Here is a 9,736-nt window from a genome sequence, read left to right as displayed (position 1 = left end):
CAAAGGTGTGCCGCCAGGGGCGTTCCCGAGTGACGGGCGCATGTGTAGTAGAGCCAACAAAAGGTGCCACGAGAAAGAGAAGCTGCTGGCTCTCATTGCTCACAGCTCGGGTGCCGGTGCTACTGTAAAACGTCGCGAGGAAAATTTGACATGGCAGGATCGGACTCTACGGACGACCATAGACATGGGTTCTCCAGTCAGCGTCATGTCAGTGAGCATATTTGAGAAACATTGCAAGTGATGGCTCTGGACAAGACGTCACTCCGGTTTACAAACATGCTTCTCGGGGCCGTTACCTGTTGTCAATCGGATAAATATATATGAATGTGCACAGGCAGGTTCAACGGCAGTAGAGAGCACGGTAATCGTTGTGGGCTGTCAGGAACCACTTCTCTGTGGCAGTAACACTATATAGAAGCATTCCGCAGGGTAGGGGTGTCCCTTTCGGACGACGGCAATGTATAGATACGATGCGTGAAAACGCCGAAGTGAATCCCCTGCTCGAAGAATTTGCGGATATTTTTGAAGACATGCTTGGTTGTTGCAAGGAGCCACCTGTGAAACTGCACATAAAAGCAGGAGCCCGCCCCTCGTTTTTGTAAAGCACAAACCGTGCCGTATGCCATGTGTACGAAAATCTCAGCCGAGATCGACCATCTCGTACATGACGAGGTGCTTTCGTCGGTAAGCGTTTCGGAATGGGTAACTTCGGTGGTTCCAGTCGCAGAAAAGAACGGCGGCATACAGTTGTGCGGTGACTTCAAGTTGATCATTAACCCAGTGTCACACTTGGAACAATACCCTTTGCCCAAGATAACTCATATTTACGGCTCTGTCCGGAGGAGAAGTCTTCAAAACGCTGGATTTGCGCCACGCATACAGTCTACTGCTGCTGGACGCAGAAGCCAGGAAGATAACAGTGGTAAACACACAGCGAAGCCGGTATTCCTACAATGGACTAGCATTTGGGACTGCTTCAGCCCCCGCCTTGTTTCAGCGACGCACGGAATTCTTACTGCAAGGGGGCCGAACGTCCAAGTGTACCTCAACGACATCATCGGGGCGGAAAAGAGAAACGACACTTTCGTGCACCGGCAGGTGTTTCAGCGGCTGCGGAAAAACAACCTGAAGCTGAACAAAGCAAAGTGCTGATTCAGAGAAGCACGGGTGTCGTTCATATCGCATCGACGCGGATAGCCTTCACCTCCTGCAAGACAACCTGTAGGTGGTACTAGCAGCGCCAAAACCAGCATCCGTAAGCCAGCTGAAATTTTTCCTGGGCTTGGTGACATACTATGCGAAGTTGTTGCCAAACTTGTCAACGTTACTAGCTCCTTTATGCGGCCTACTGGCAAAAGGTGTGCAATGGAACTGGGGGCCATGGAGCGCGTGAGAGGTTGTGCGAGGCAGGAAAGATTGCCTTAAGTAAGGCTTAATTTTTTGCCCACTATGATCCGCAAAAGCCTCTAAGACTGGAGTGCGACGCATCGGTGGTCGGCTTGGGCGCAGTACAGTCACATCGGAATAATGGCAAAGACTATCCAATAACTTTTCGCTCGAGAACCTTAACTGCGGCAGAGCGCAACTGGAAAAGGAAACGCTCGAGCTAGTTTTTGGGCTGACAATGTTTCGAGACTATCACTTCGGGAATAAATTTGGTTTCATTTTTTTACTAATCTTAAGCCGCTGACACGGCTGTTCAATCACGAAAAACATATTTCAACAATGGTGGTGGCAAGGATCTAGAGAATGGCACTACTATTATCTGCATATCAGTATGACATTGAGTACCGAAAGGGGCCTTTAAGGGGCCTTTGAATGCGAATGCTGACGCCTTGAGCCGTTTGCCTCTGCCGGAACCAGCGCATCATGATGAAGATGATTCCGTATAAAATATGAGATGCATGCGGAAGTATTGAGATTTTTTTCTTTGCACGCAGCAGTTGGCGGACAGCAAGAACGATGATGTTCTCCTGAGGCATGTGAAACCATGGAATCTTCGCGGCTGGACTAACAAGGCTCGGGCAAAAACAACAGAGATTCCTGCCGTACTTCACCCGCACAAACGAGCTTATTGTAAGTAATAGACCAATCTATTGGGGTCATAGGGTGGTTATGATCAAAGTATTGTGGTCAAATATGCTCAAACTACTCCACGATACCAATCCCAGCATTACGACTATGAAGCTTCTGGCGCGCTCATTGTTTTGGTACCCCGTGTTAGACTACGACATTGAAGAGTTGGTGCACAGCTGCGAGCCTTGTGTCCAGAACTGACCCATGCCATGAAGGCAGGCCCCAATCAGCTGGTCAAACACCAACAAACGTTGGTCTCGCCTGCACATCAACTACGTTGGGCCAGTGGAAGGGCACATGATCTTGGTTGTAGTCGATCGCGAAAACTAAATGGTTAGAAGCAGTACCCCTCAAAACAGCTGCAGTGCAGAGACCACATTTGAAGCACTGCGTGGTATGTTCGCTTGTTTTGGCCTGCCTCAAACAGTCGTCTCTAATAATGAGCCACAATTTAACAGTTCAGTGAATAATTTTTTCAAGATAATCAGGTGCGCTATCTATGTCAACTCCGGCCCCTACTACCCTCAGTCAAATGGTTCAGCAGAGTGCGCTGTGCGCACCACTAAAGAAGGCATCAATAAAAACAAACGGGGGAGTTTTCTCCGTTGAATTAACAAGCTATTACTACGTTACAGGGCCAATCTCCCGCCAAGATGAGGCTTGGTTTTGAGCCAAAGACCCATCTAAGAGCCCATTTTCTAGAGAAGGTGGACCGGGACCCCACGGTCATGACATCTCCAGTGCCGATGCTGTGTTTTCCTCAAGGGGCGCTGTGTGGGCATACAATCAAGCCTGCCAGAGATTTTTACCCGGCATGGTGACGGCATCAAGAGGCAGGCGCTTGGTCATGATAAACACCACCGGAGGAATGCAGTGTTGTCAAGGGAACCAACTGCGTCCACGGCACCCTGCAATGGTGACAAAGCAGGTGCTCTGTGCTACCCGATATCCTGAGCAACAACCCTCACCATGTGATCTACCTTCACCGGACCAACCTCCGGGAGGCGGCAACATCAAGTCCACAGACTTATCACTGTGTCCATCGTGGTCTCCCAGTGAAGCAGGTTCAAGCACACAGACAGCGTCTGAACTTCCCAGGTGTTCTACGCACATAAGAAGGCAGCCTGACAGACCGGGCTTCGTCTAAAGAAAAGTAAGTGCCCTATCGCGGCATATAAAGTGCCGACTCGGCACCAACGTATGCGCATGCGTGCGTAAAGACATACGACATAAATACAGAAACGCTATCTTGAATAAATGAATCTTGTTCTGGCGCCTACTTAGTATGTTACTGCTACGGCACGATAGTGCAGTGTTAGCACTCACCGACTCCGTCAGGATATTGCTCGGTGTATCCGTGAGAACTGAATATGCAACTGACATGCGCCTCGTAAAATACTTCTCCAATATATGATGGAGCAAGCGTTAGGTAAACCTCTGATGTCAGAGCACGCTAAAGAACACCAGGTGGTCAAAATATCCGGAGCCCTCCACAAGGGCGCCTCACATATTCAGATCGTGATTTTAGGACATAAAACCCCGCAAATCAATCAGTAGATCATTCAATCAGATTATTGCATTGCCGTATTCGAAAATAGTTCGACACAAAGGATGATTCTATTTACCCGAGTTCAATATTATCGGGTTCGACTGCGTATTCTTGTACGCAGCATCAAAATATGCATGCGAAATTTCGACTACCTCTCCCTTTGTAACACCAGCAAGTCGTCTCCGGTGCACTACAATACTTGCCTTGAAGGACTGTGTAGCTGCACACTTAGGGGACAGTTACTGGCATCACAATATTATTATTATTATTATTATTAGTAGTAGTAGTAGTAGTAGTAGTAGTAGTAGTAGTAGTAGTAGTAGTAGTAGTAGTAGTAGTAAGAGAGTAGTAGTAGTAGTAGTATTCAACCTGTCTCCGTCCACTGCAGGCAGAGAACTCTCCTATGAACCGCCAATAAACGCGGTCTTGTGCTTTCCATTGCCACGTTATCGGTGCGAATTTTAATCGTCTCGGCCCACCTAACATTCTGTCTCCCCCTCGTGCGTTTGCCTTTTCTAGAAATCCATTCAGTTACCCTTAAAGGGACACTAAAGTCAAGTAACAATTTACGTCAGAGTGAAAGCTAAGACAGCATACTAAACGGCAATATTACCAACAACAGTGCCCTACTTACCGAGAAATTAAGGCGAATACACAAGAACACATGCGCCGCAGTAGGACATTCCCGAAATGATCCAGATGACATCAGACAGACCGCCTACAATTATTCACTAGTAATCGATCTAGCTGCACTAAATAAAGAACCTTCCGTGCATGATGAGACGCACTAAAATACTGCTTAGTCGTTTCTGTTTGATTCATGGAAAAAAGAAACGCCGGACGTTATAATGGAAAATGGTGCGAATGGTTCAAAAATTCAATTTTCACGTGGTTACGTTGGACAGGTAATGCCATCTAGTGGAGCGCAATTCAACCAAAAATGTCTGATATCTCGGAGCCATCGGCGGGAAATTGATCAAAGGCTATCGTTGCTGCTGTGGCTCCCGCTGCTTTCGGCTGCTGCTACTAGCGCAGTAAAGCCGGGCAACATTGTCCATGGCAACAGTGACGTGAGTCGGTCCTGTCGGTTTGCTTTTTAAGGTGGGTAATTTGAAGTGCGCTAACTCGATGCGAACCACTAAAACGTGATTTTATTTCAAAATAGGTCCTTCCTTAGCACAAAAGTAACACTACGAGGTTGGCCGCTATTTTAACAATCAACTTTGACTTAATAGTTGCCTTTAGTGTCCCTTTAAGAACCTGCGGTTATCCTGCCTACGTGCTACGTGCCCAGCCCATGTCCATTTTTTCTTCTTGATTTCAACTATAATATTTCTAACACCGGTTTGTTCCCTGATCCACTATGCCTTCATCATGTCTCTTAAGGTTACACCTATAGTTTTCCTCTGCATCGCTCGCTGCGGCGTCCTCAATGTAAGCTGGACCCTCTTTGTAAACCTCCAGGTTCCTGCTCTGTGCCCCGCCGCGGTGGTGTAGTGGCTAAGGCACTCGGCTGCTGACCCGCAGTTCGCGGGATCGAATCCCTGCAGCGGCGGCTGTATTTCCGATGGAGGCGGAAATGTATGCCGATGTGCTCAGATTTGGGTGCTCAGAACCCCAGGTGGTCGAAATTTTCAGAGCCCTCCACTATGGCGTCTCTCATAATCATATCGTAGTTTTGGGACGTCAAACCCCAAAAATCAATATGCTCCGTAGGTAAGTATTGGCAAGACGCAGCTCTTATGTACTTGAGGACTTGGGGGTTAGAGGCAGATTACCATTCATGATTTCATAATGTGTGCCAAACGTGATCCACCCCATCCTTATTCTTCTAGTTATTTCACTCTCATATAGTTCAGTTTCGTCGTTACTACCTCTCCTAAGTAGACATATTCTTTTACAACTTCCTGCGTCTCTCCACCTCCCAGGCGGTCGAAATTTCTGGAGCCCTCTAGAAATTTCTGGAGCCCTCCTACGGCGTCTCTCATAATCATATGGTGGTTTTGGGATGTTAAACCCCACATATCAATCATCAAATCTCTCCACCTACCGCAAAGGGCTGTTTTATGCCGAGGCTGTTGCACATTACTTTAGTTTTGTGCATATTAATTTTAAGACCTACTTTTCTGCTTTGCGGGTCCAGTTCTGTAATCATGAGCTGTAATTCATCCGCTGAGCTGCTCACCACGACAATGGGATCAGCGAATCGCCAGCTACTAAGATACTCTCCATTAACTCTTATTCTTAACTCTCCCCAATCAAAGGTCATGAAAACCTCCTGTAAACACGCGGTGAATAGCACTGGAGAGATCGTGTCTCCCTGCTTTACACCCGTCTATATTGGGATTCTGTCACTTTCTTTACAGAGAACTATGGTGGCTGTGGATCTAATGCAGATTTCTTCCAGTATGTTTATGTAGGGTTCTTTGATGCCCTGATTTACCAGTGCCTGCATTACTGCTAATGTCTCAACTGAGTAAAACGCCTTCTAGTAATCTATCAAGGCTATGTATAGGGGTTGGTTGTATTCCGCGCAATTCTCTATTACCTGAATGATAGTATGAATATGATCTATTGTGGAGTAGGCTGTACGAAATCCTGCTTGGTCCTTTGGTTCATCGAACTCTAATTTTGCTTTAATTCTATAATATTTTACTATTGTAAATAAATTGTAGAGAACGGATCGTATGCTCATCGGCCCGTAAATTTTCAAGTCCTTGGCGTCTGGTTTTTTTGTAGATTAAGTTGATGTTGCGTTCTTTCAAGATTCTGGTACCCTTCCCGTCAAGAGACACTTCGTATATAAGGTGGCCAGTTTTTCTAACACAATTTCTTCGCCATATTTCAGGAGGTCTGTTGTTATCCGCACCAGTGGCTTTGCCTCTTTGCATCCCTTCTCGAGCTTTCCTTACTTCCCCCGTCGTTACTGGTAGGATGTCAAATTCCTCTGGACTCTTATTGTTTCGTATGACATTATTCTGGCTGTTTATGATTCTGTACAGCTCTCAGTAGAACTCCTCCGCCACATCGACTATTTTATCCATTTTGGTCATGGCATTGCCTTCCTTGTTCTTCAATGCATAAATCCGATTTTCTCCTATGCACAAGTTTGCCTTCATGCCTTTTAGGCTTCTGCCGCTTTTTACAGCTTGCTCAATTTTTTCCATGTTAACATCGGCTACCTTACGCCTATTGATCAACTCTGAAGCTCGACTAGCTCTATTTTGTCAGTTGCATTTGAGGCTTTTGTGGTTAGTGGCCTCTTAATAAGATATTTCGTCTCCTGAGATAGTTTGCCAGTGTCTTGTCTAGTGACTGAACCTCCGACATCTATGGCACACTCTTTGATGATACTAGTAAGTCTATCGTTCGTTGTGTCTACGCTAACGTCGGTTACCTCGTTTAGTAAATCGAATCTATTCTGAAGTGAAACTCTGAATTCCTGTACTTTCGTTCTCACCACTAGTTCATTAATTGGCTTCTCGCGTATAGGTTTCTGCCTTTGTTTTTTAAATCTAGGTGAATACGAGCTCTTACCATTTTATGGTCACTGCATTGGATGTTGCCAACTACTTCTACAACCTGTACAATGCCTGGTTGTGAACACAGAATTAAGTCTATTTCATTTTTATGTTCGCCATTAGTACTTCGCCACGTCCACTTACGGTTAGCTCGTTTTCTGAAGAAGGTGTTCAAGATCCGTAAGTTATTACGTTCTGCGCATTCCACTAGTAACCTTCCTCTGGAAGTTCTACAGCCGATGCCATATTCCCCCACTGCATGGTCGCCGGTCTGTTTCTTGTCAACTTTGGCATTAAAGTCGCCCATAAGAATAGTATATTATGACTTTACTTTATTAATGGCTGACTCTTCGTTTTCATTGAAGCGTTCAGCCATATGATTACCATGGCTCGATGTAGGCGCGTAGGTCCGTACCACATTCATCTTGTACCTTTTGTTACACTTAATTATTATGCTTGCCACCTTCTCACTGATGCTATAGTATTCCTGTATGTTGTCAGCAATATTCTTGTGTATAAGAAACCCCATCCCTAGTTCTTTTCTGTCAATTAGTCCATGGTAGCATAGGACGTGTCTGTTTTTCAGCACTGTATAAGTCTCACATGTCCTCTGAACTTTGCTGAGCCCTATATATTATATCCTATTGAACACCCTTCAATTCCTCGAATAGAATCGCTAGACTAGTCTCACTAGATAGTGTTCTAGCATTGAAGGCAGCGAAGTTAAGATTATTATTATTATTATTATTATTATTATTATTATTATTATTATTATTATTATTATTATTATTATTATTATTATTATTATTATTATTATTATTATTATTATTATTATTATTATTTAGTAAACCTCATTAAATAGTCCTTCTACGGAAGATAGCTAGGCGTGAAGGCATGAAGCAGCTCACAATCTATGAGATTGATTGATTGATATGTGGGGTTTAAAGTCCCAAAACCACCATATGATTATGAGAGACGCCGTAGTGAAGGGCTCCGGAAATTTCGACCACCTGGGGGTCTTTAACGTGCACCCAAACCTGAGCACACGGGCTTACAACATTTTCGCCTCCATCGAAAATGCAGCCGCCGCAGACACAATCTATGAGAGGCAAACCTTCTACGTTACATGCAGGATATACAGGTTGGTCGGTTGGTTGGTCAACAAACTTTATTCAGGTCCCAAGGAACTACAAAGTTTAAGTTGCAGGTCACGACCGCGTTGGGGCCGGAAGACTATTGTTCTTCACCCAATCGCAGCAGCAAATATACCATGGTCGAAGTTGCGCAGTTATAGGAGGTTCAATCAGTGGGTAGTTTGTGTTACAAAATGTTTCCACAATGAAGATATCCCGTGCGAATCTGCTTTTCATTCGTTGGCATTAAGGACCGCTGGAACTTTGTTCAGACCATTGCACAAAAAGAGAGAAAGGAAGAAGTTCACCTGGCCATTTATTAATATGGCAGCACTGCCTGCCTGATCGGGAGAAGAACCAGGCATCAGGGCATCAGTATGGTATGCCTGCATTGGAAACGGCACCGGTTATTAGCCCCCGCCTCTCTCTGTTAGCTGAACTTGTGACATTCGAAAAATTGTCCCGCTGCCCAAGAGGCGCAGATCGACGCCAGTATTTGTACGAACAAAGTACCACCTCTTGAATGAACGCTATTTATGTTAAAAAATGAAGAAAACACTCTTAACCATTTTTCTGAAGGGAGAAGGTTTGGGCATGTTGGTTATACATCAGTCTTTATAAAACAAAGCGCACATAAGAACGCGGGCCGAAAGGGACCCGGACAAGCTATCAGGAAATCACTTGTCCTGATCTTTCTCGGTCCCGTGTTCTTATGTGCGCTCGGTTTTATGATGACTTTTCTGGTCAGATAGATTCTTCCTTGCACGTCGCTCATATATAGTCTTCTTTCCCACAAGCATCTCTCGTGAGATTTTTTTTTTCGATCCACAAATATTTGATATTTACAAATGAAAAGTCAAAAGGCACTGAGATATGTAAACTATAGGGTGCCTATCATATCAGAATCGGGATAGCCGTGTCTTCCAACCAAGTTTCAAGCTTTCTAAGCACGTTCAGCCAACGAGTAAAGGTCGTGTTTTATATACCCCTCCGTGCTGCACTAATGCCATAGGCTCGACATCAATTCACAGGTGGCATATCACCATTCAAGGTATTTGTCGCTTCCGCTTTCATAAACACTTATGCAGCACAGAGCAAAAACGAAAGGTGTGTGCCAAATTCGTGCCGCCAAGCAGCCACCATCACGAGGACACAACGTAACCATGTTTTGCTTGCGCAGCAGTCGCATCTTTCTGATGCCACGAAGAGGTGTTCTACACCGTGAAGAGGAGGTTGAGGATACCGTACACTCGCCCAGGCTGACCCGGAAGCGCTGACATGCACTGCGAAACACCCGCTATACGCGTCCGTATACCAGTCAGACATGTACACGGTACGAAAAATAATTATCCGCTTTTATAACACTTCCCTTAAATTGCAATTGATTACAATAGTTAACTATACAGCCGCAGAAAAATGACTGAGCAGTCACAGAAGTGTAACTGGTTACTTTTGCG

This window comes from Rhipicephalus microplus, chromosome X, assembly GCF_043290135.1.
Source record: "Rhipicephalus microplus isolate Deutch F79 chromosome X, USDA_Rmic, whole genome shotgun sequence".
NCBI lineage: Eukaryota > Metazoa > Arthropoda > Arachnida > Ixodida > Ixodidae > Rhipicephalus > Rhipicephalus microplus.
Note: the sequence above shows the minus strand (reverse complement) of the source record.